This window comes from Apostichopus japonicus, chromosome 11 (genome assembly GCF_037975245.1).
Source record: "Apostichopus japonicus isolate 1M-3 chromosome 11, ASM3797524v1, whole genome shotgun sequence".
NCBI classification, from domain to species: Eukaryota; Metazoa; Echinodermata; class Holothuroidea; order Aspidochirotida; family Stichopodidae; genus Apostichopus; species Apostichopus japonicus.
Genome location: NC_092571.1, coordinates 27599397 through 27626287, shown reverse-complemented (window position 1 = coordinate 27626287; position 26891 = coordinate 27599397). Strand labels below are relative to the sequence as shown.

General features: G+C 45.3%; 2 long non-coding RNA genes across 3 annotated transcripts; one reads left to right on the top strand and one right to left on the bottom strand.

Annotated features, from left to right (window-relative positions):
* Positions 1–457: 457 nt before the first annotated feature.
* On the top strand, positions 458–2582 carry LOC139976115 (uncharacterized). Its single transcript, XR_011795998.1, has 3 exons — positions 458–808; positions 1537–1753; positions 2284–2582. It is a non-coding gene; the product is annotated as an uncharacterized lncRNA (long non-coding RNA).
* A 108-nt stretch (positions 2583–2690) lies between these two features.
* On the bottom strand, positions 2691–6188 carry LOC139976116 (uncharacterized). Of its 2 annotated transcripts, XR_011796000.1 has the most exons (4): positions 5728–6188; positions 5200–5279; positions 4197–4438; positions 2691–3493 (listed from the first exon to the last, which is right to left on the bottom strand). It is a non-coding gene; the product is annotated as an uncharacterized lncRNA (long non-coding RNA). The 2 variants fall into 2 exon arrangements; XR_011795999.1 differs by having other exon boundaries at positions 2699–3493; positions 5200–6182.
* Between the last annotated feature and the right edge of the window lie 20703 nt (positions 6189–26891).

Here is a 26891-nt window from a genome sequence, read left to right as displayed (position 1 = left end):
AGTTCAGTAGAATGATGTGGTCGAAAGCCATATTGTTGGTTGCATAGAATGTCATATTTGTTAATATTAAACCTTTGTTAATATTAAGCATAATATTAAACCTAACAATTCTTACATTAACAAAAACCCAGCACCGCGATTTTTTTCCGTCTCCAAAGGGATAGAAATCGGTAAAAAGTACTATTACGTAATAGATTCAGTGACGTCACGGGGGGGGGGAGCGCAGAAGAGTGCAAACTGTATATGTTCTGCGCAGTGCATTGGGTATGGAGAAATCTCTAACTTCTCGAAAATATTATCTTTTTCAGCAGTCTGTTACAAGAAAGTTATGATTTGGATTAAGATGAAAAATCACAAATTGATACATAAGACATCGAACAAAACATCCATTGACTTCTTTTTTCATAAATTCCTTGCATTTTCTTCCTATCAAGGAACAAAAAACTCCGCAAAAATCGGCTAGATTGACTCGTTCAGGGAAAGCCGAAAACAAATGACGTCATTTGTTTACCAAGTCGAAAGTGAATGATATCGTCGCATACGATATTGCTACCACATACAGTTTCTATACACGCACTGTAGTACGCATATATACACAGCACAGCATAGCTTATACATATCGCGAAATGGCTGCCGGTGGCATTGACACACAGTATTTAGATAACAACGGCGAAGAAGTAAGGGAAATGGAGGACATGGTGGACGATCGTGGGGAAGTTTTTCCCTATATGTTCGAACCGGAGACCAGCGAAGAGGAAGCGGGATCGGACAGCAATGTCGAAATTGATCGTCTTGACGGAATATAACGGTAACGTTACGCCAAGCTTACTATACTTTATATAGGATAGTTGTGTCACTAGTTAGGCCTAGAACCGATAAATGTTTCCTAACTTTGCTCATACACTTAGCTAGCCAATTTGTTGATGGGGCAGCAAAATTAACATGAATGTGCGGTCGAGTAAAGTTAAGGAAGTTACTATTTTCCTTAAAAGTTGTGGCAGCACATGCCCCAGGAACATGTCACACAGACATGTTTCATTTGGTTAGTAGATTGAAGGAGCCAATTGGAAGAGTACACAACAAATTCAGAGGTGGCCTATTATTAATTTCCTAGCAGTTGTAGGCCTAGTGGCAAATTAGTGAAGTTACCACAAATCAGGGAAAGGGTGGGGGGGGGGAGGGAGAAGGTGGCACCTCACACCAGCTTTTTGTCATTTCCGCTTGAGCTAATTTCATAACCAGATTTTCTCAATCTAGGGAATGGATTCAGAAGTGGGAAAGAGTTGGAAACGAGGCAATATCGGCCTGTTTTATTTTCCTTTGCAGCATTGTCCCAACAGAGGCAAGACTTCTAAGAAGAGGCTACCCCTTCCTTACTAGTGATGTTACTTGTAAGGAGCTTCAACAGTAGATTGCCCTTCAGAGGTGCCCCTTTTCTATTTTGACATGTTAGTACAGTATGCCCCAATAATTGAGGTTGGTATGAAGTCATTGAATTGGCTCTTTATTATTTGAACTGGTTTGTATTGTTTACAGGTGTCATTGTGGCCAATGTGCTGTGATGCCTACAGCAAGGGAGTGTAGATGCTGCAGCGAAATAGATAAGGACTGTGATGGATGAAGAAGGTGCTGCATGCATCACCTTACACCCAGGTTTTGAAGCTATGTGCCTGAACCCATTGTTTCTTCAGACAGCCTACTACATGTACCGTCAACAGTATGGTGGACGTGCACAGGAAAACAGGATCCAAGAGTAAGTATAGAATACATTATTTTTGTTGTATACCTTTATTCATTGCTCTGACCTGCTGTTGAAAGATGTAACAATACAGAGGGTGTATTCATAGTTTAGTTTTGTTTCGTTGTGAAAGGAATAACATTAAGATATAGATTTGATCAAGAAAATTTGTGCACCATGTTCAAAACCTGCTTCTGATTAGGTCATTTTGACCAAAAACTGGTGTAATGCCCTTGAGGTTAACCCTTATCATGCTGACTGACATAGTAATCATTAACACTGAGCCATGGAACCAAATGCCACAAAAAAAATGTCCACCATGCTTGTGCACGATCCATTTACAAATTTTAGTCCCCGAGATGATGACAATGATCAGTTTGTATAAATGGCATAGCTAGGCTTACTTTAGGGGAGGCAGATTTAGGGGCCAAGCAAATTCTGGAAATCATATAGAAATTTATTTTAAAATTGACGTCCCCAGATGGCTACCAAGCTTTTGTGTGTCTTCATCTTTTATAGCTGGTTTTCATATGATTATTTTACAGGAAATACAGACACAGAGCATACAGACAACTTGCACGGATGAGCTAGCAATTTTTAGGGAAGGATATTGTGTTGTTCTCCCATCCTATGCAGTAAGGAGAATTAGAGAAGCTTTACCATCTGAACAGCATGAAGGATTTAAATTATCAAGACTGTGAGAATGTGGACTGTTTATGCCAAGTCATAGTATCATTTCTGCAAAGTTTGATAGAAACAGGGTTCAGTCCTGTCTGTTTTGTGGCTGAATGGTGAACATTTTGGAATTCCAGCTTACATTTTTCTGGTTCATGGTATTAACTACAATCTTGGATGAAATTTTACATTTTCAAGTTTGGGAAGTACATAACAGCAATAAATAATAAAAACTCAAGTTAATTTTTTGTATGTATTCTCTCTTGTAAGCAAAGCTGTCACTTCTAGTAGCCTGCCAACAAAATGTGGATGATTGAAACCTCAAATATACTAGGTTAAAATAGAAGAATAGTTTGAATAAAGTACCCTAAACCACTATGTCAATGGGATCTGGAGAGCTTAGGCTTTCATTTTAATAAAAGTGTAATGAGAATCAATCTGAAATTGTTCATTAATCCATGGAATATCAAGGTTACTTGATCATAAATGGGATAAAAAAAATCATATTTTATCCCATGCGGGGAACAAACAGCAAATTTCTGTCAATTCTTTTTGAGAAAAACAAAAAATTGGCAATATGTTTGAAACACCAAAGTTGCATACAAATAGTAAGTCAGCATGAAATTTATATTTATGAAGTCTAAGCTCTCTAGAGAGGAGTACTTGTCATTGGAACTTTTTTTTAAAATATAATGTTATCATTTAGTTAGTTAGAATGGAAACCAGATGTAAGTAAAACTTTAATGTAAACTTTTAGCAACTTCCCTAAAGGCTGGTAGCGACCTGTTAATTAACACTGCTCTGCAGCTGTGCCAAAACATCATGTGAACAGACGATTCACAGAGTCGATTGCTCCCCACTACAATGAAACAAAATTAGAGATTGGGAGGCCATCAACTACAGTACTTCAGCAAAGCTTTTGAAATCTGCTTCTGTGTTTTTTTATGGCATCCTGTTCGGATGAATATAGGAGCTTGCAAGTGGTGGGGGCTCTTTTCTGACAGGAACAGGACACTCCTCTCCCAGAGTTCCACTTCTGCAGAAGTTGTTGCAAGCAGTCAAGAAGTTCCCATACATAATCTGTAGAATAGTAAAGATATGAAGAATAATATAATAATAGTTCATAAAACATACCATTTAGATAGAGGCATTCCAATCACTCCATTTCGGTCAATAGGCATGGCACAGTTGTCAGTCAAGTCTTTGGATGCCCAACTAAGGCGACAGCTGAGTACACCTCAATTGGTGTGGATACATGGGTCAGGTTTAACCTGACAACTTGTGCCTGAACAATTCCAATATATTTTTTACTGATTACAACAAAAATCCTTCACCTGTTTGTGCACCTAATATTATGGATTATGTAATCTTCAGCAGGATGTGTGGTCATTGTCTCAGTAGCTTAACCACTGATATGTAGTAAAGTAAACATGTGGACAGAGTAACATCCTGTCCCATCCCCTTGTAATCCATGGTAAAAGAGTGTATAAGATGCTACTTTCACCATTTGTATTCAGTAGCAGATATCCAGCCAAGTTAAGATATAATATACTCTGTTAAATCCAACTACTTGTTTGTGCCTTTATTTCTTGTTCACATACAGCTGTGACAACTCTACCAGATACAGTATGTATATGCTAATTGAAGTAAAGACTGATGGCCTCACCACACATTCCAGACTACCCCACAGTGTTGGTGTCAAAATTAATAATGATCCTCTTTCCAGAAAGTTATGGCACCAATTAATTTTCCAGACTAGTCTACTATCAATCTTGAAAATTACCTTGAAGCGTCATCTTTGTCATGTTCAGATGAGTTAACTGATGGAGTGTAGTCCGGACTACCTGGCGGTTTTTCGGTGTATCCCGATGTGGATGCCACAGCAGCAGACGGACCATCATCGCCACTGTGAGATGGCCCTGGTTGCTTTGATGGTGTTCTTGTCTCTGTTGGTCCAGTCAGCAACTTCAATGGTGGTAGGGGGACCAGTGAACACTGGACTTCTACATACATGTGTTACATTCACTGAAAATTAGAATAAACGCTTATTATACCACACACATACAGTAGGCTGCTCTTGGACAGGGGTCAGCTGCCTAGATGGTTCACTTATCTTTTCTGAAGGAGAGCATATCCTCCTGCTTTATGTGGCTGCAAAAATATGGGCCACTCACACCATGAGCATTGCAGATGACTTCAGCTTGGTTTCATATAGTATAACTACAATGTAATCTCCCTTCTCTCAGTAACTATAGATGTAGCCTTTATATTTTCCTGTGAAGCCATCAGGTATAGCCTCCTCAACCACTCTCGTCAGGCAGGCGGATATGATGGATAAAATACAATGTATATTATCCCCTAGTCAGCCTGCCCAATGTGCAGTTTTAATTGCTATTTTGCTTTCAACGAGTACTGTTTCTAAAATTTTGGCCCCTGTACTCACTTCTGCTATAGAATACTCTATAGATGTATGAAAGTTTTCCATTCTTCCTTGTATTACCCTAGCTTACACTTCTGTACCACATTTTCTCCCCCCCCCCCCCCTCCCCATTCATCACTCTATTAAAACCTATTGATGGGGACCTTTCGGCCGTAATACTGCTGCCTCCTTTTTGTCTGGTAGCTTGCCCCCCATATACATGCCTCGATGTTTTACTGGTGGAGATTCCTTTTATCCCGTTCAAAACTGACTACTTAAATCTTTAATGCCTGTCACCACCCTCCCCTCCCCCATTTCCTAACTGTTTTTCGGTAATATCAAGCACATGTCTATAAGATCATGCTACCTTTAGATGGAGATGTACATTCTGCAGAATCCTGCCTTTATTTTCACTGCAGTTGGTTGGGGAACAGCTTCTAGATTAATCTAAGTATTGAAAATTGGGAAAGAAAATAAGAAGGAAGTTATGAAAGTTCATTTAAGAAAGCAGTTTGATATGTTTGAAAGTACCTGTCACAAGCGTTTTCTCTTGTAACAAAAATTGCAGCCCTACCAACAAAAATGGCAAAATATAAGGATGTCATTTACTGTGAAACATATGAGCTATGACTCTGAGTATATAGATAGGTGGGAGCACATTATAATATTGGGCAAAATGACATGTAAACATCTTATGCTTGTTATTCTGGATTTTTCATGATGTACCACAGATAAAAGTTAATATAGCCCTAGCCTACACCTAACTTTATCGTCGCCGTACCTAATTTAGGGCCTAACTAACTGAACGAAATTATAAGAATTAGCCTACTGTAAGTTAGTAATAATACCAAGTTAGTCCTTGTTGTAGTAGGCCTAGGCCAGAAAATACACTTACTCTTTTCCGATCCAGCTTCGCAACTACTGGTCTACTTGTTTCTTTATCTCCTGGAGATTTGAAGATACTTTCTCCAAATAGAGAAGGAACGGCATTGTCTTGTAGACGGCGATTCGCTCGAAGGTCCAAGCCAATCTGTACTTAGGCAGCTACTGTAGGCTGGCTGAGTGCACTGGTACTAAGCTATCGCTGTATACAGTGTTTGACGAACACGAAACTTTCTTGTACTGTTGTGCACCCATTCTCATCTGATATTTTGTTTACTGTCCGTGACGTATTGTTTACGGCTTTGATCTCGGTTAGCATATTAGGCATATCTAGCTTTGGTAACATTGGCGGTTCCCCCGTGACGTCATTATCTTACGGAATTAGCTTGGTGATTAACTTAATTAAAACAGCAAAGAAACAATTGTGGAACTCCAAATTTGGAATATAGGGTTTTGATATGTAGCTTTTCAATTTGTGTAAGTTTGAAAGAAATCTGTTACGTGTCACTTGACCTTTAAGGCTCCTAATGCAAGCCAGAGTTGTAAAAGATCGGCAAAAGACGTCATCACTGGGGTTCGAACCACCGCGTGCAAAAGAGAGTCTCGCTCTACAGCTATTACAGTGCGCCACGCCGTCCGGCCACTGTATCGGCTGAGATATTGGCTGATTATTTAATAGTTAAGGCTCCTAATGCAAGTCAGAGTTGTAAAAGATCGGCAAAAGACGTCATCACTGGGGTTCGAACCACCGCGTGCAAAAGAGAGTCTCGCTCTACAGCTATTACAGTGCGCCACGCCGTCCGGCCACTGTATCGGCAGAGATATTGGCTGATTATTCAATAGTTAAGGCTCCTAATGCAAGCCAGAGTTGTAAAAGATCGGCAAAAGACGTCATCACTGGGGTTCGAACCACCGCGTGCAAAAGAGAGTCTCGCTCTACAGCTATTACAGTGCGCCACGCCGTCCGGCCACTGTATCGGCAGAGATATTGGCTGATTATTTAATAGTTAAGGCTCCTAATGCAAGCCAGAGTTGTAAAAGATCGGCAAAAGACGTCATCACTGGGGTTCGAACCACCGCGTGCAAAAGAGAGTCTCGCTCTACAGCTATTACAGTGCGCCACGCCGTCCGGCCACTGTATCGGCTGAGATATTGGCTGATTGTTTAATAGTTAAGGCTCCTAATGCAAGCCAGAGTTGTAAAAGATCGGCAAAAGACGTCATCACTGGGGTTCGAACCACCGCGTGCAAAAGAGAGTCTCGCTCTACAGCTATTACAGTGCGCCACGCCGTCCGGCCACTGTATCGGCTGAGATATTGGCTGATTATTTAATAGTTAAGGCTCCTAATGCAAGCCAGAGTTGTAAAAGATCGGCAAAAGACGTCATCACTGGGGTTCGAACCACCGCGTGCAAAAGAGAGTCTCGCTCTACAGCTATTACAGTGCGCCACGCCGTCCGGCCACTGTATCGGCTGAGATATTGGCTGATTGTTTAATAGTTAAGGCTCCTAATGCAAGCCAGAGTTGTAAAAGATCGGCAAAAGACGTCATCACTGGGGTTCGAACCACCGCGTGCAAAAGAGAGTCTCGCTCTACAGCTATTACAGTGCGCCACGCCGTCCGGCCACTGTATCGGCTGAGATATTGGCTGATTGTTTAATAGTTAAGGCTCCTAATGCAAGCCAGAGTTGTAAAAGATCGGCAAAAGACGTCATCACTGGGGTTCGAACCACCGCGTGCAAAAGAGAGTCTCGCTCTACAGCTATTACAGTGCGCCACGCCGTCCGGCCACTGTATCGGCTGAGATATTGGCTGATTATTTAATAGTTAAGGCTCCTAATGCAAGCCAGAGTTGTAAAAGATCGGCAAAAGACGTCATCACTGGGGTTCGAACCACCGCGTGCAAAAGAGAGTCTCGCTCTACAGCTATTACAGTGCGCCACGCCGTCCGGCCACTGTATCGGCTGAGATATTGGCTGATTGTTTAATAGTTAAGGCTCCTAATGCAAGCCAGAGTTGTAAAAGATCGGCAAAAGACGTCATCACTGGGGTTCGAACCACCGCGTGCAAAAGAGAGTCTCGCTCTACAGCTATTACAGTGCGCCACGCCGTCCGGCCACTGTATCGGCTGAGATATTGGCTGATTGTTTAATAGTTAAGGCTCCTAATGCAAGTCAGAGTTGTAAAAGATCGGCAAAAGACGTCATCACTGGGGTTCGAACCACCGCGTGCAAAAGAGAGTCTCGCTCTACAGCTATTACAGTGCGCCACGCCGTCCGGCCACTGTATCGGCTGAGATATTGGCTGATTGTTTAATAGTTAAGGCTCCTAATGCAAGCCAGAGTTGTAAAAGATCGGCAAAAGACGTCATCACTGGGGTTCGAACCACCGCGTGCAAAAGAGAGTCTCGCTCTACAGCTATTACAGTGCGCCACGCCGTCCGGCCACTGTATCGGCTGAGATATTGGCTGATTGTTTAATAGTTAAGGCTCCTAATGCAAGCCAGAGTTGTAAAAGATCGGCAAAAGACGTCATCACTGGGGTTCGAACCACCGCGTGCAAAAGAGAGTCTCGCTCTACAGCTATTACAGTGCGCCACGCCGTCCGGCCACTGTATCGGCTGAGATATTGGCTGATTGTTTAATAGTTAAGGCTCCTAATGCAAGCCAGAGTTGTAAAAGATCGGCAAAAGACGTCATCACTGGGGTTCGAACCACCGCGTGCAAAAGAGAGTCTCGCTCTACAGCTATTACAGTGCGCCACGCCGTCCGGCCACTGTATCGGCTGAGATATTGGCTGATTGTTTAATAGTTAAGGCTCCTAATGCAAGCCAGAGTTGTAAAAGATCGGCAAAAGACGTCATCACTGGGGTTCGAACCACCGCGTGCAAAAGAGAGTCTCGCTCTACAGCTATTACAGTGCGCCACGCCGTCCGGCCACTGTATCGGCTGAGATATTGGCTGATTGTTTAATAGTTGAGGCTCCTAATGCAAGCCAGAGTTGTAAAAGATCGGCAAAAGACGTCATCACTGGGGTTCGAACCACCGCGTGCAAAAGAGAGTCTCGCTCTACAGCTATTACAGTGCGCCACGCCGTCCGGCCACTGTATCGGCAGAGATATTGGCTGATTATTCAATAGTTAAGGCTCCTAATGCAAGCCAGAGTTGTAAAAGATCGGCAAAAGACGTCATCACTGGGGTTCGAATCACCGCGTGCAAAAGAGAGTCTCGCTCTACAGCTATCACAGTGCGCCACGCCGTCCGGCCACTGTATCGGCAGAGATATTGGCTGATTATTTAATAGTTAAGGCTCCTAATGCAAGCCAGAGTTGTAAAAGATCGGCAAAAGACGTCATCACTGGGGTTCGAACCACCGCGTGCAAAAGAGAGTCTCGCTCTACAGCTATTACAGTGCGCCACGCCGTCCGGCCACTGTATCGGCTGAGATATTGGCTGATTATTTAATAGTTAAGGCTCCTAATGCAAGCCAGAGTTGTAAAAGATCGGCAAAAGACGTCATCACTGGGGTTCGAACCACCGCGTGCAAAAGAGAGTCTCGCTCTACAGCTATTACAGTGCGCCACGCCGTCCGGCCACTGTATCGGCTGAGATATTGGCTGATTGTTTAATAGTTAAGGCTCCTAATGCAAGCCAGAGTTGTAAAAGATCGGCAAAAGACGTCATCACTGGGGTTCGAACCACCGCGTGCAAAAGAGAGTCTCGCTCTACAGCTATTACAGTGCGCCACGCCGTCCGGCCACTGTATCGGCTGAGATATTGGCTGATTATTTAATAGTTAAGGCTCCTAATGCAAGCCAGAGTTGTAAAAGATCGGCAAAAGACGTCATCACTGGGGTTCGAACCACCGCGTGCAAAAGAGAGTCTCGCTCTACAGCTATTACAGTGCGCCACGCCGTCCGGCCACTGTATCGGCTGAGATATTGGCTGATTGTTTAATAGTTAAGGCTCCTAATGCAAGCCAGAGTTGTAAAAGATCGGCAAAAGACGTCATCACTGGGGTTCGAACCACCGCGTGCAAAAGAGAGTCTCGCTCTACAGCTATTACAGTGCGCCACGCCGTCCGGCCACTGTATCGGCTGAGATATTGGCTGATTGTTTAATAGTTAAGGCTCCTAATGCAAGTCAGAGTTGTAAAAGATCGGCAAAAGACGTCATCACTGGGGTTCGAACCACCGCGTGCAAAAGAGAGTCTCGCTCTACAGCTATTACAGTGCGCCACGCCGTCCGGCCACTGTATCGGCTGAGATATTGGCTGATTGTTTAATAGTTAAGGCTCCTAATGCAAGCCAGAGTTGTAAAAGATCGGCAAAAGACGTCATCACTGGGGTTCGAACCACCGCGTGCAAAAGAGAGTCTCGCTCTACAGCTATTACAGTGCGCCACGCCGTCCGGCCACTGTATCGGCTGAGATATTGGCTGATTGTTTAATAGTTAAGGCTCCTAATGCAAGCCAGAGTTGTAAAAGATCGGCAAAAGACGTCATCACTGGGGTTCGAACCACCGCGTGCAAAAGAGAGTCTCGCTCTACAGCTATTACAGTGCGCCACGCCGTCCGGCCACTGTATCGGCTGAGATATTGGCTGATTGTTTAATAGTTAAGGCTCCTAATGCAAGCCAGAGTTGTAAAAGATCGGCAAAAGACGTCATCACTGGGGTTCGAACCACCGCGTGCAAAAGAGAGTCTCGCTCTACAGCTATTACAGTGCGCCACGCCGTCCGGCCACTGTATCGGCTGAGATATTGGCTGATTGTTTAATAGTTAAGGCTCCTAATGCAAGCCAGAGTTGTAAAAGATCGGCAAAAGACGTCATCACTGGGGTTCGAACCACCGCGTGCAAAAGAGAGTCTCGCTCTACAGCTATTACAGTGCGCCACGCCGTCCGGCCACTGTATCGGCTGAGATATTGGCTGATTGTTTAATAGTTGAGGCTCCTAATGCAAGCCAGAGTTGTAAAAGATCGGCAAAAGACGTCATCACTGGGGTTCGAACCACCGCGTGCAAAAGAGAGTCTCGCTCTACAGCTATTACAGTGCGCCACGCCGTCCGGCCACTGTATCGGCAGAGATATTGGCTGATTATTCAATAGTTAAGGCTCCTAATGCAAGCCAGAGTTGTAAAAGATCGGCAAAAGACGTCATCACTGGGGTTCGAACCACCGCGTGCAAAAGAGAGTCTCGCTCTACAGCTATCACAGTGCGCCACGCCGTCCGGCCACTGTATCGGCAGAGATATTGGCTGATTATTTAATAGTTAAGGCTCCTAATGCAAGCCAGAGTTGTAAAAGATCGGCAAAAGACGTCATCACTGGGGTTCGAACCACCGCGTGCAAAAGAGAGTCTCGCTCTACAGCTATTACAGTGCGCCACGCCGTCCGGCCACTGTATCGGCTGAGATATTGGCTGATTATTTAATAGTTAAGGCTCCTAATGCAAGCCAGAGTTGTAAAAGATCGGCAAAAGACGTCATCACTGGGGTTCGAACCACCGCGTGCAAAAGAGAGTCTCGCTCTACAGCTATTACAGTGCGCCACGCCGTCCGGCCACTGTATCGGCTGAGATATTGGCTGATTGTTTAATAGTTAAGGCTCCTAATGCAAGCCAGAGTTGTAAAAGATCGGCAAAAGACGTCATCACTGGGGTTCGAACCACCGCGTGCAAAAGAGAGTCTCGCTCTACAGCTATTACAGTGCGCCACGCCGTCCGGCCACTGTATCGGCAGAGATATTGGCTGATTGTTTAATAGTTAAGGCTCCTAATGCAAGCCAGAGTTGTAAAAGATCGGCAAAAGACGTCATCACTGGGGTTCGAACCACCGCGTGCAAAAGAGAGTCTCGCTCTACAGCTATTACAGTGCGCCACGCCGTCCGGCCACTGTATCGGCTGAGATATTGGCTGATTGTTTAATAGTTAAGGCTCCTAATGCAAGCCAGAGTTGTAAAAGATCGGCAAAAGACCTCATCACTGGGGTTCGAACCACCGCGTGCAAAAGAGAGTCTCGCTCTACAGCTATTACAGTGCGCCACGCCGTCCGGCCACTGTATCGGCAGAGATATTGGCTGATTATTTAATAGTTAAGGCTCCTAATGCAAGCCAGAGTTGTAAGAGATCGGCAAAAGACGTCATCACTGGGGTTCGAACCACCGCGTGCAAAAGAGAGTCTCGCTCTACAGCTATTACAGTGCGCCACGCCGTCCGGCCACTGTATCGGCAGAGATATTGGCTGATTATTTAATAGTTAAGGCTCCTAATGCAAGCCAGAGTTGTAAAAGATCGGCAAAAGACGTCATCACTGGGGTTCGAACCACCGCGTGCAAAAGAGAGTCTCGCTCTACAGCTATTACAGTGCGCCACGCCGTCCGGCCACTGTATCGGCTGAGATATTGGCTGATTATTTAATAGTTAAGGCTCCTAATGCAAGCCAGAGTTGTAAAAGATCGGCAAAAGACGTCATCACTGGGGTTCGAACCACCGCGTGCAAAAGAGAGTCTCGCTCTACAGCTATTACAGTGCGCCACGCCGTCCGGCCACTGTATCGGCTGAGATATTGGCTGATTGTTTAATAGTTAAGGCTCCTAATGCAAGCCAGAGTTGTAAAAGATCGGCAAAAGACGTCATCACTGGGGTTCGAACCACCGCGTGCAAAAGAGAGTCTCGCTCTACAGCTATTACAGTGCGCCACGCCGTCCGGCCACTGTATCGGCAGAGATATTGGCTGATTGTTTAATAGTTAAGGCTCCTAATGCAAGCCAGAGTTGTAAAAGATCGGCAAAAGACGTCATCACTGGGGTTCGAACCACCGCGTGCAAAAGAGAGTCTCGCTCTACAGCTATTACAGTGCGCCACGCCGTCCGGCCACTGTATCGGCTGAGATATTGGCTGATTGTTTAATAGTTAAGGCTCCTAATGCAAGCCAGAGTTGTAAAAGATCGGCAAAAGACGTCATCACTGGGGTTCGAACCACCGCGTGCAAAAGAGAGTCTCGCTCTACAGCTATTACAGTGCGCCACGCCGTCCGGCCACTGTATCGGCAGAGATATTGGCTGATTATTTAATAGTTAAGGCTCCTAATGCAAGCCAGAGTTGTAAGAGATCGGCAAAAGACGTCATCACTGGGGTTCGAACCACCGCGTGTAAAAGAGAGTCTCGCTCTACAGCTATTACAGTGCGCCACGCCGTCCGGCCACTGTATCGGCAGAGATATTGGCTGATTATTTAATAGTTAAGGCTCCTAATGCAAGCCAGAGTTGTAAAAGATCGGCAAAAGACGTCATCACTGGGGTTCGAACCACCGCGTGCAAAAGAGAGTCTCGCTCTACAGCTATTACAGTGCGCCACGCCGTCCGGCCACTGTATCGGCAGAGATATTGGCTGATTATTTAATAGTTAAGGCTCCTAATGCAAGCCAGAGTTGTAAAAGATCGGCAAAAGACGTCATCACTGGGGTTCGAACCACCGCGTGCAAAAGACAGTCTCGCTCTACAGCTATTACAGTGCGCCACGCCGTCCGGCCACTGTATCGGCAGAGATATTGGCTGATTGTTTAATAGTTAAGGCTCCTAATGCAAGCCAGAGTTGTAAAAGATCGGCAAAAGACGTCATCACTGGGGTTCGAACCACCGCGTGCAAAAGAGAGTCTCGCTCTACAGCTATTACAGTGCGCCACGCCGTCCGGCCACTGTATCGGCAGAGATATTGGCTGATTGTTTAATAGTTAAGGCTCCTAATGCAAGCCAGAGTTGTAAAAGATCGGCAAAAGACGTCATCACTGGGGTTCGAACCACCGCGTGCAAAAGAGAGTCTCGCTCTACAGCTATTACAGTGCGCCACGCCGTCCGGCCACTGTATCGGCTGAGATATTGGCTGATTGTTTAATAGTTAAGGCTCCTAATGGAAGCCAGAGTTGTAAAAGATCGGCAAAAGACGTCATCACTGGGGTTCGAACCACCGCGTGCAAAAGAGAGTCTCGCTCTACAGCTATTACAGTGCGCCACGCCGTCCGGCCACTGTATCGGCTGAGATAGTGGCTGATTGTTTAATAGTTAAGGCTCCTAATGCAAGCCAGAGTTGTAAAAGATCGGCAAAAGACGTCATCACTGGGGTTCGAACCACCGCGTGCAAAAGAGAGTCTCGCTCTACAGCTATTACAGTGCGCCACGCCGTCCGGCCACTGTATCGGCTGAGATATTGGCTGATTATTTAATAGTTAAGGCTCCTAATGCAAGCCAGAGTTGTAAAAGATCGGCAAAAGACGTCATCACTGGGGTTCGAACCACCGCGTGCAAAAGAGAGTCTCGCTCTACAGCTATTACAGTGCGCCACGCCGTCCGGCCACTGTATCGGCTGAGATATTGGCTGATTGTTTAATAGTTAAGGCTCCTAATGCAAGCCAGAGTTGTAAAAGATCGGCAAAAGACGTCATCACTGGGGTTCGAACCACCGCGTGCAAAAGAGAGTCTCGCTCTACAGCTATTACAGTGCGCCACGCCGTCCGGCCACTGTATCGGCTGAGATATTGGCTGATTGTTTAATAGTTAAGGCTCCTAATGCAAGCCAGAGTTGTAAAAGATCGGCAAAAGACGTCATCACTGGGGTTCGAACCACCGCGTGCAAAAGAGAGTCTCGCTCTACAGCTATTACAGTGCGCCACGCCGTCCGGCCACTGTATCGGCTGAGATATTGGCTGATTGTTTAATAGTTAAGGCTCCTAATGCAAGCCAGAGTTGTAAAAGATCGGCAAAAGACGTCATCACTGGGGTTCGAACCACCGCGTGCAAAAGAGAGTCTCGCTCTACAGCTATTACAGTGCGCCACGCCGTCCGGCCACTGTATCGGCAGAGATATTGGCTGATTGTTTAATAGTTAAGGCTCCTAATGCAAGCCAGAGTTGTAAAAGATCGGCAAAAGACGTCATCACTGGGGTTCGAACCACCGCGTGCAAAAGAGAGTCTCGCTCTACAGCTATTACAGTGCGCCACGCCGTCCGGCCACTGTATCGGCTGAGATATTGGCTGATTGTTTAATAGTTAAGGCTCCTAATGCAAGCCAGAGTTGTAAAAGATCGGCAAAAGACGTCATCACTGGGGTTCGAACCACCGCGTGCAAAAGAGAGTCTCGCTCTACAGCTATTACAGTGCGCCACGCCGTCCGGCCACTGTATCGGCTGAGATATTGGCTGATTGTTTAATAGTTAAGGCTCCTAATGCAAGCCAGAGTTGTAAAAGATCGGCAAAAGACGTCATCACTGGGGTTCGAACCACCGCGTGCAAAAGAGAGTCTCGCTCTACAGCTATTACAGTGCGCCACGCCGTCCGGCCACTGTATCGGCTGAGATATTGGCTGATTGTTTAATAGTTAAGGCTCCTAATGCAAGCCAGAGTTGTAAAAGATCGGCAAAAGACGTCATCACTGGGGTTCGAACCACCGCGTGCAAAAGAGAGTCTCGCTCTACAGCTATTACAGTGCGCCACGCCGTCCGGCCACTGTATCGGCTGAGATATTGGCTGATTGTTTAATAGTTAAGGCTCCTAATGCAAGCCAGAGTTGTAAAAGATCGGCAAAAGACGTCATCACTGGGGTTCGAACCACCGCGTGCAAAAGAGAGTCTCGCTCTACAGCTATTACAGTGCGCCACGCCGTCCGGCCACTGTATCGGCTGAGATATTGGCTGATTATTCAATAGTTAAGGCTCCTAATGCAAGCCAGAGTTGTAAAAGATCGGCAAAAGACGTCATCACTGGGGTTCGAACCACCGCCTGCAAAAGAGAGTCTCGCTCTACAGCTATTACAGTGCGCCACGCCGTCCGGCCACTGTATCGGCTGAGATATTGGCTGATTGTTTAATAGTTAAGGCTCCTAATGCAAGCCAGAGTTGTAAAAGATCGGCAAAAGACGTCATCACTGGGGTTCGAACCACCGCGTGCAAAAGAGAGTCTCGCTCTACAGCTATTACAGTGCGCCACGCCGTCCGGCCACTGTATCGGCTGAGATATTGGCTGATTGTTTAATAGTTAAGGCTCCTAATGCAAGCCAGAGTTGTAAAAGATCGGCAAAAGACGTCATCACTGGGGTTCGAACCACCGCGTGCAAAAGAGAGTCTCGCTCTACAGCTATTACAGTGCGCCACGCCGTCCGGCCACTGTATCGGCAGATATATTGGCTGATTGTTTAATAGTTAAGGCTCCTAATGCAAGCCAGAGTTGTAAAAGATCGGCAAAAGACGTCATCACTGGGGTTCGAACCACCGCGTGCAAAAGAGAGTCTCGCTCTACAGCTATTACAGTGCGCCACGCCGTCCGGCCACTGTATCGGCAGAGATATTGGCTGATTGTTTAATAGTTAAGGCTCCTAATGCAAGCCAGAGTTGTAAAAGATCGGCAAAAGACGTCATCACTGGGGTTCGAACCACCGCGTGCAAAAGAGAGTCTCGCTCTACAGCTATTACAGTGCGCCACGCCGTCCGGCCACTGTATCGGCTGAGATATTGGCTGATTATTCAATAGTTAAGGCTCCTAATGCAAGCCAGAGTTGTAAAAGATCGGCAAAAGACGTCATCACTGGGGTTCGAACCACCGCGTGCAAAAGAGAGTCTCGCTCTACAGCTATTACAGTGCGCCACGCCGTCCGGCCACTGTATCGGCTGAGATATTGGCTGATTATTCAATAGTTAAGGCTCCTAATGCAAGCCAGAGTTGTAAAAGATCGGCAAAAGACGTCATCACTGGGGTTCGAACCACCGCCTGCAAAAGAGAGTCTCGCTCTACAGCTATTACAGTGCGCCACGCCGTCCGGCCACTGTATCGGCTGAGATATTGGCTGATTGTTTAATAGTTAAGGCTCCTAATGCAAGCCAGAGTTGTAAAAGATCGGCAAAAGACCTCATCACTGGGGTTCGAACCACCGCGTGCAAAAGAGAGTCTCGCTCTACAGCTATTACAGTGCGCCACGCCGTCCGGCCACTGTATCGGCTGAGATATTGGCTGATTGTTTAATAGTTAAGGCTCCTAATGCAAGCCAGAGTTGTAAAAGATCGGCAAAAGACGTCATCACTGGGGTTCGAACCACCGCGTGCAAAAGAGAGTCTCGCTCTACAGCTATTACAGTGCGCCACGCCGTCCGGCCACTGTATCGGCTGAGATATTGGCTGATTATTCAATAGTTAAGGCTCCTAATGCAAGCCAGAGTTGTAAAAGATCGGCAAAAGACGTCATCACTGGGGTTCGAACCACCGCCTGCAAAAGAGAGTCTCGCTCTACAGCTATTACAGTGCGCCACGCCGTCCGGCCACTGTATCGGCTGAGATATTGGCTGATTATTCAATAGTTAAGGCTCCTAATGCAAGCCAGAGTTGTAAAAGATCGGCAAAAGACGTCATCACTGGGGTTCGAACCACCGCCTGCAAAAGAGAGTCTCGCTCTACAGCTATTACAGTGCGCCACGCCGTCCGGCCACTGTATCGGCTGAGATATTGGCTGATTGTTTAATAGTTAAGGCTCCTAATGCAAGCCAGAGTTGTAAAAGATCGGCAAAAGACCTCATCACTGGGGTTCGAACCACCGCGTGCAAAAGAGAGTCTCGCTCTACAGCTATTACAGTGCGCCACGCCGTCCGGCCACTGTATCGGCTGAGATATTGGCTGATTGTTTAATAGTTAAGGCTCCTAATGCAAGCCAGAGTTGTAAAAGATCGGCAAAAGACGTCATCACTGGGGTTCGAACCACCGCGTGCAAAAGAGAGTCTCGCTCTACAGCTATTACAGTGCGCCACGCCGTCCGGCCACTGTATCGGCAGATATATTGGCTGATTGTTTAATAGTTAAGGCTCCTAATGCAAGCCAGAGTTGTAAAAGATCGGCAAAAGACGTCATCACTGGGGTTCGAACCACCGCGTGCAAAAGAGAGTCTCGCTCTACAGCTATTACAGTGCGCCACGCCGTCCGGCCACTGTATCGGCAGAGATATTGGCTGATTGTTTAATAGTTAAGGCTCCTAATGCAAGCCAGAGTTGTAAAAGATCGGCAAAAGACGTCATCACTGGGGTTCGAACCACCGCGTGCAAAAGAGAGTCTCGCTCTACAGCTATTACAGTGCGCCACGCCGTCCGGCCACTGTATCGGCTGAGATATTGGCTGATTGTTTAATAGTTAAGGCTCCTAATGCAAGCCAGAGTTGTAAAAGATCGGCAAAAGACGTCATCACTGGGGTTCGAACCACCGCGTGCAAAAGAGAGTCTCGCTCTACAGCTATTACAGTGCGCCACGCCGTCCGGCCACTGTATCGGCTGAGATATTGGCTGATTGTTTAATAGTTAAGGCTCCTAATGCAAGCCAGAGTTGTAAAAGATCGGCAAAAGACGTCATCACTGGGGTTCGAACCACCGCGTGCAAAAGAGAGTCTCGCTCTACAGCTATTACAGTGCGCCACGCCGTCCGGCCACTGTATCGGCTGAGATATTGGCTGATTGTTTAATAGTTAAGGCTCCTAATGCAAGCCAGAGTTGTAAAAGATCGGCAAAAGACGTCATCACTGGGGTTCGAACCACCGCGTGCAAAAGAGAGTCTCGCTCTACAGCTATTACAGTGCGCCACGCCGTCCGGCCACTGTATCGGCTGAGATATTGGCTGATTGTTTAATAGTTAAGGCTCCTAATGCAAGCCAGAGTTGTAAAAGATCGGCAAAAGACGTCATCACTGGGGTTCGAACCACCGCGTGCAAAAGAGAGTCTCGCTCTACAGCTATTACAGTGCGCCACGCCGTCCGGCCACTGTATCGGCTGAGATATTGGCTGATTATTCAATAGTTAAGGCTCCTAATGCAAGCCAGAGTTGTAAAAGATCGGCAAAAGACGTCATCACTGGGGTTCGAACCACCGCGTGCAAAAGAGAGTCTCGCTCTACAGCTATTACAGTGCGCCACGCCGTCCGGCCACTGTATCGGCTGAGATATTGGCTGATTGTTTAATAGTTAAGGCTCCTAATGCAAGCCAGAGTTGTAAAAGATCGGCAAAAGACCTCATCACTGGGGTTCGAACCACCGCGTGCAAAAGAGAGTCTCGCTCTACAGCTATTACAGTGCGCCACGCCGTCCGGCCACTGTATCGGCTGAGATATTGGCTGATTGTTTAATAGTTAAGGCTCCTAATGCAAGCCAGAGTTGTAAAAGATTGGCAAAAGACGTCATCACTGGGGTTCGAACCACCGCGTGCAAAAGAGAGTCTCGCTCTACAGCTATTACAGTGCGCCACGCCGTCCGGCCACTGTATCGGCTGAGATATTGGCTGATTGTTTAATAGTTAAGGCTCCTAATGCAAGCCAGAGTTGTAAAAGATCGGCAAAAGACGTCATCACTGGGGTTCGAACCACCGCGTGCAAAAGAGAGTCTCGCTCTACAGCTATTACAGTGCGCCACGCCGTCCGGCCACTGTATCGGCTGAGATATTGGCTGATTGTTTAATAGTTAAGGCTCCTAATGCAAGCCAGAGTTGTAAAAGATCGGCAAAAGACGTCATCACTGGGGTTCGAACCACCGCGTGCAAAAGAGAGTCTCGCTCTACAGCTATTACAGTGCGCCACGCCGTCCGGCCACTGTATCGGCTGAGATATTGGCTGATTGTTTAATAGTTAAGGCTCCTAATGCAAGCCAGAGTTGTAAAAGATCGGCAAAAGACGTCATCACTGGGGTTCGAACCACCGCGTGCAAAAGAGAGTCTCGCTCTACAGCTATTACAGTGCGCCACGCCGTCCGGCCACTGTATCGGCTGAGATATTGGCTGATTGTTTAATAGTTAAGGCTCCTAATGCAAGCCAGAGTTGTAAAAGATCGGCAAAAGACGTCATCACTGGGGTTCGAACCACCGCGTGCAAAAGAGAGTCTCGCTCTACAGCTATTACAGTGCGCCACGCCGTCCGGCCACTGTATCGGCAGAGATATTGGCTGATTGTTTAATAGTTAAGGCTCCTAATGCAAGCCAGAGTTGTAAAAGATCGGCAAAAGACGTCATCACTGGGGTTCGAACCACCGCGTGCAAAAGAGAGTCTCGCTCTACAGCTATTACAGTGCGCCACGCCGTCCGGCCACTGTATCGGCTGAGATATTGGCTGATTGTTTAATAGTTAAGGCTCCTAATGCAAGCCAGAGTTGTAAAAGATCGGCAAAAGACGTCATCACTGGGGTTCGAACCACCGCGTGCAAAAGAGAGTCTCGCTCTACAGCTATTACAGTGCGCCACAGTCCACAGCGCCACAGTCCGGCCACTGTATCGGCTGAGATATTGGCTGATTGTTTAATAGTTAAGGCTCCTAATACAAGCCAGAGTTGTAAAAGATCGGCAAAAGACGTCATCACTGGGGTTCGAACCACCGCGTGCAAAAGAGAGTCTCGCTCTACAGCTATTACAGTGCGCCACGCCGTCCGGCCACTGTATCGGCTGAGATATTGGCTGATTGTTTAATAGTTAAGGCTCCTAATGCAAGCCAGAGTTGTAAAAGATCGGCAAAAGACCTCATCACTGGGGTTCGAACCACCGCGTGCAAAAGAGAGTCTCGCTCTACAGCTATTACAGTGCGCCACGCCGTCCGGCCACTGTATCGGCTGAGATATTGGCTGATTGTTTAATAGTTAAGGCTCCTAATGCAAGCCAGAGTTGTAAAAGATTGGCAAAAGACGTCATCACTGGGGTTCGAACCACCGCGTGCAAAAGAGAGTCTCGCTCTACAGCTATTACAGTGCGCCACGCCGTCCGGCCACTGTATCGGCTGAGATATTGGCTGATTGTTTAATAGTTAAGGCTCCTAATGCAAGCCAGAGTTGTAAAAGATCGGCAAAAGACGTCATCACTGGGGTTCGAACCACCGCGTGCAAAAGAGAGTCTCGCTCTACAGCTATTACAGTGCGCCACGCCGTCCGGCCACTGTATCGGCAGAGATATTGGCTGATTGTTTAATAGTTAAGGCTCCTAATGCAAGCCAGAGTTGTAAAAGATCGGCAAAAGACGTCATCACTGGGGTTCGAACCACCGCGTGCAAAAGAGAGTCTCGCTCTACAGCTATTACAGTGCGCCACGCCGTCCGGCCACTGTATCGGCTGAGATATTGGCTGATTGTTTAATAGTTAAGGCTCCTAATGCAAGCCAGAGTTGTAAAAGATCGGCAAAAGACGTCATCACTGGGGTTCGAACCACCGCGTGCAAAAGAGAGTCTCGCTCTACAGCTATTACAGTGCGCCACGCCGTCCGGCCACTGTATCGGCTGAGATATTGGCTGATTGTTTAATAGTTAAGGCTCCTAATGCAAGCCAGAGTTGTAAAAGATCGGCAAAAGACGTCATCACTGGGGTTCGAACCACCGCGTGCAAAAGAGAGTCTCGCTCTACAGCTATTACAGTGCGCCACGCCGTCCGGCCACTGTATCGGCAGAGATATTGGCTGATTGTTTAATAGTTAAGGCTCCTAATGCAAGCCAGAGTTGTAAAAGATCGGCAAAAGACGTCATCACTGGGGTTCGAACCACCGCGTGCAAAAGAGAGTCTCGCTCTACAGCTATTACAGTGCGCCACGCCGTCCGGCCACTGTATCGGCTGAGATATTGGCTGATTGTTTAATAGTTAAGGCTCCTAATGCAAGCCAGAGTTGTAAAAGATCGGCAAAAGACGTCATCACTGGGGTTCGAACCACCGCGTGCAAAAGAGAGTCTCGCTCTACAGCTATTACAGTGCGCCACAGTCCACAGCGCCACAGTCCGGCCACTGTATCGGCTGAGATATTGGCTGATTGTTTAATAGTTAAGGCTCCTAATACAAGCCAGAGTTGTAAAAGATCGGCAAAAGACGTCATCACTGGGGTTCGAACCACCGCGTGCAAAAGAGAGTCTCGCTCTACAGCTATTACAGTGCGCCACGCCGTCCGGCCACTGTATCGGCTGAGATATTGGCTGATTGTTTAATAGTTAAGGCTCCTAATGCAAGCCAGAGTTGTAAAAGATCGGCAAAAGACCTCATCACTGGGGTTCGAACCACCGCGTGCAAAAGAGAGTCTCGCTCTACAGCTATTACAGTGCGCCACGCCGTCCGGCCACTGTATCGGCTGAGATATTGGCTGATTGTTCAATAGTTAAGGCTCCTAATGCAAGCCAGAGTTGTAAAAGATCGGCAAAAGACGTCATCACTGGGGTTCGAACCACCGCGTGCAAAAGAGAGTCTCGCTCTACAGCTATTACAGTGCGCCACGCCGTCCGGCCACTGTATCGGCTGAGATATTGGCTGATTATTTAATAGTTAAGGCTCCTAATGCAAGCCAGAGTTGTAAAAGATCGGCAAAAGACGTCATCACTGGGGTTCGAACCACCGCGTGCAAAAGAGAGTCTCGCTCTACAGCTATTACAGTGCGCCACGCCGTCCGGCCACTGTATCGGCTGAGATATTGGCTGATTGTTTAATAGTTAAGGCTCCTAATGCAAGCCAGAGTTGTAAAAGATCGGCAAAAGACGTCATCACTGGGGTTCGAACCACCGCGTGCAAAAGAGAGTCTCGCTCTACAGCTATTACAGTGCGCCACGCCGTCCGGCCACTGTATCGGCTGAGATATTGGCTGATTGTTTAATAGTTAAGGCTCCTAATGCAAGCCAGAGTTGTAAAAGATCGGCAAAAGACGTCATCACTGGGGTTCGAGCCACCGCGTGCAAAAGAGAGTCTCGCTCTACAGCTATTATCCTTCTTGTGTATAATTATCGTTACATTGATATCCTTCAGCTGTTGCTAACAGACGTTTCGTCGATGCGTTGTTACAACGCGCCAAAGTATTATCTGAGCGCCTTTTGTAATATCCTTCCTTTTCACAATGATTTCATTGGTTATTAATGCCTACTTTTTGTCAAGTTCTTTCCTCGAGCAACTGTTTTCCTGAGAATTATTGGGAGAGCGTAGAGGAAACGATTGAATAAGTATTGCACTTCTGTTTGCTCCTCTTCCATGCAATAAAGGTACAATAAAGATACCAGTAGTATGTGAACATGTAAATATGCTTGTAAATGTACTCACTAGTTTGTTCTATTCTAATTCTGTACAAGTGTTTACTTACTGAAAATGAATGAATGAATGAATGAATGAACGAACGAATGAATGAATGAATGAATAACTAAATGCATGATGAGTGAAGGAACGAACGAACAAAGGATCGAATGAATGAATGAATGAATGAAAGAAAAATTTTCATTTGAATTGATCTGCATCCTTGCAAACTTAAATGATCTCACGAACAAAATCGGATTCCAAAGTGCGACAATGGAGATTGATATGTTTGTATGTGCCGATTGTCCAGCCAGCAAACAAGTAGTTCGTGCACGTTCAGAACCTGAAGATAATGTTGTGGATATGGAGCAGACGTCGCGACACTCCATTTACGGACGTAAATCAGCGGACAGTTGCGGTTGTCTTGCGCTGACTTCCAACTGTTCTAGTTCGCGGACCAATATCAGTTATCGTTTGGCAGTTTGAGAACCGGTTGAGATCGGATTTGGGGAACTGGTGTAGCAGTCAAGAAAACTGTGGTCTGTCTACCTGTTCTTGTTATGGTTCGTGGGCTCGTTGGATCCCTCGTTCTGGCATATTTGAAGCTACTTTTGCGAACGTGCTGTAGCAGTTCTATCTGTAGCATGGCCACGGGCTCAGAACCAGGTGTACCTTGATTATTCGCGGTGCCATCAAACTGGATTGAACAAGACTGAATAGAAGACCAAGATGCACAAAATCTGTTTTAGGTCGGTGGACGCGGAGCCTCGCTGACAGGGAGCTCTAGCAGGTGTGTTATAACGTTCGAAGCTCTAACAGCTCTGTGAAAGAGAGCTCGATTTGAAAACGATGGCTTTAATTGCTGTTGTAAGTTCCATACATTGCAACTGCCGCAATTTCTCGAAAACGCCCTCTAAGTATAATTTATAATATATAATTCTCACCTATACATCACTGCTATTACCTTTCTTAACGCAAAGGCAGTGAGTACGTCGTAAAGCCAGTGGTGATGTATGAATCCAGTACACAATATTTGTGTGTTGAACGGAGGGATCAGGGATTTTACTAGCACATTACTGCTGTTTCTTCTGGGATTCAGTGCTTGAGACTGCCACGCATATGATTTGTTTCTTGTTTTTATTGGACCAAGGATACATCAATATTTACATGGCGTATCGACAAAGGATTGTTCATAATAATATTATGTGTACAAATATATACGTACTTAATAGCGCATTAACAGTGTACTATACCACCGCTCTGCGAGAAATATGTGCTGCAATTTTCATTCATAAAGGGTCAGACTAGTATTAAACTTAATAACATTTTATTTAGTGCATCAGAATAACCATTAAAGACTCATTCTAGCTATCACGTCTTTTGATTGCAGCTAAATAGCTGATTATAAATAGGTTATTAAAGTTGTAAGCGGACATTGCTAAAAGACATTGGCCCATTTATGTGAAGGTAGAAAAATACAGCTTTAAAATGGCAATAAAGGTTATTTTTGACATTTTGCTGATCTTTGTTTTCTTGATTGCTTATTCTTCTCAAGCGGAGATAAAATATGCACAATTTCGAAAGATAATAGATGATCCCGTACAACAATTCCCTTTCGGTAGTAAGATAGAGATTTACTGTGTGCAGAAGACAAGCAACTGGACAGACATCAAAATCTACGATAAAGGTACTATCAACATAGTTGAAAATTCGGTTTTACTGAATAGGTTCTCAGACACTTATCAGTTTGAAGTGATTAATTCAACGACTTCTCTGTTTACAATAAATAACCTAACCCGTCAGTTAAATGACACAGTTTTTGCATGTCTGAGCGACCTACAAAGCGACCTACAATTATTTGCCACTATCTTGGGCTTTCATAGGCTAAATGATAATGCTAATCCTATGTGTACGTCATCATATCCATCTCGATTCATATTTGAGGATTCGGTACAAAGTAACATCGAGATGAATTGTACTTCAGAGGAAGGAGACCCACCACTGATGATGTCAACTTACATCAGAGATGGAGATGAAATCAATGACGTCACTAGCATCTCAACCAGGACAGTATCCTCCTACCCACACCCCTTTAAGACTCTATCATTCTCATCGTACTTCAACTCATCATTTAACAATAGTGTCTTTGTCTGCAATGTCTCTCAACAATTACCAGCACCTTATCAGAGTTATCAAAGATCGTGCTTCTTCGGACCTATTCTGTTTCTGCCTTTGTTCTCTGTTGCGGTGACTCCATCAGAAACCATTTTCCGTAAGGTGAAGAAACATATTATTATGTGTACCAGTAATGTGAGTGAAGTTAACCTGACCTGGACTAACATCCCTAGTCACTGGATATATGATATAAATGAAGGCAATACATATATTGAACTTAATGTAACGGATACTGGAAGTGACGTCTACTCAGTTGACATACAATGTGTTGGTTACTATGGAGATAGAGTCATCGCATCAACAGCACATATATCATATTCACCACTGTCTTTCCAAGTAAACAATCTAGCAATATATTTGACCTTGGTGATCATCATCATCATTGTTGTTACTTGTGTTGCTGTTGTGTTTCTTCTCAGTCGCGTTTATGTGATAAAAATTCGAAAAAACAAGGATACAATTCAAATGGATGATGCTTCCGTTTTACCGGGAATTCTTTCCACAGAGAAATATGTGAACTTAAATTCATCTTCAGTTACATATGACAGTGGTGGTTATCTCTCTCCCTGTGAACCTTTACAAGACGATGAACAGTATTATGATGTTATTAAATGAGTATTATTTACTCTCAAAAACAATTCTTCATCTTTAATGTTTGTATTTGATTCGTTACATATTTTGTCTGTGTGTAATTATTAGGAATACTGTACTCATAGTACTATTTGTCAAGTTATCGTTAACCCAGAAGTCAATTGCTGAAGGTGTACGTTTGTATCATTTATCATCAACTCAAAATACATTCCACTTTGGTGGTATAAGTCAGAATACATCCGTTCCTTCAACGCGATATTTGTGTTAGGAAGCTAAACGGGCGTTTTACAATAGTATAATATGTATAAATACAGCAAACGATTCGAGCGCACTTAAACTAAGGTAACATGTGTTTAACAAAGCATTGGTGCATACTTTAAAGAAATTCATGTCACCTATTATACACAGAAAAAGTGAAAACTGTAATCGAGGCATAAAATTGGAATGGAATCAGTTGCATTTCTATACTTAAATTCTAATATGTGGACGAGTTGTCCTGAAGGTAACATATAACACATCTGCAATTTCTACTGCAGGGAGTGACCAATGCTGTGATTAACTCTGGTCATTAGTCCGTTTGTTAGCGCCACCATGCTCGGTGAGGAGAGCCTGTGTGGCATAATTCTACTACATGACGTTTTCCCTCCATTTTAAGTGACCTATTGTAAGACCCCATAGTCTCACAACTGACCTCCACACACAGAATGACTGATTGACGCACATGACGACAACGAATTAATCTCCCCTTGGTCGCATTTGTTGGGACTAAGCAAATGCGAACTACCTTGCACGGCCGACTGTCATACTGAATGATACATAGTATATATTATATAGTAATGAATTGCAATATATGACTTGGCTACTACACACAAATAAAGTATTATCTATATTATATGTTAACGTACTGACTTTGTTACACAGTACGTGAAGGGAAATCATGTAATATACTTTACACTGATATGACGTGGTACATGTGTTGCAATATAGATGAACACTGCGTCGTTTTTTGCATGTATGCATGATATTAATTTACGTTGATGATAAAAAATAAGTATATCCACTGTATAAAGTAAGGTGATCATTAATATCTTCTTTGTTCAACTTCTCCCTTTTCTGATTAATATGCTAATAACGAAATTTGTTGTTGAGATTGTCCCTGGATGATGAATACTCTCAAGTCCTCAACACAGAAATAGTTATTCCATGAACTATGACATGTCATGTAGTCTGTCTGTAGTCATCTTTTAATGGAAAGTAAATCATAGAGCAACATATGTTCTCATTACACGTAGGCTTTATGAGGATACAGAACGCGCTTAAAGTATGTAAATTTTCAGTTTCGATTATTTTATCGTGAAAAGCATTTCCTGAACTAATTGAGCAATGCAGGTACA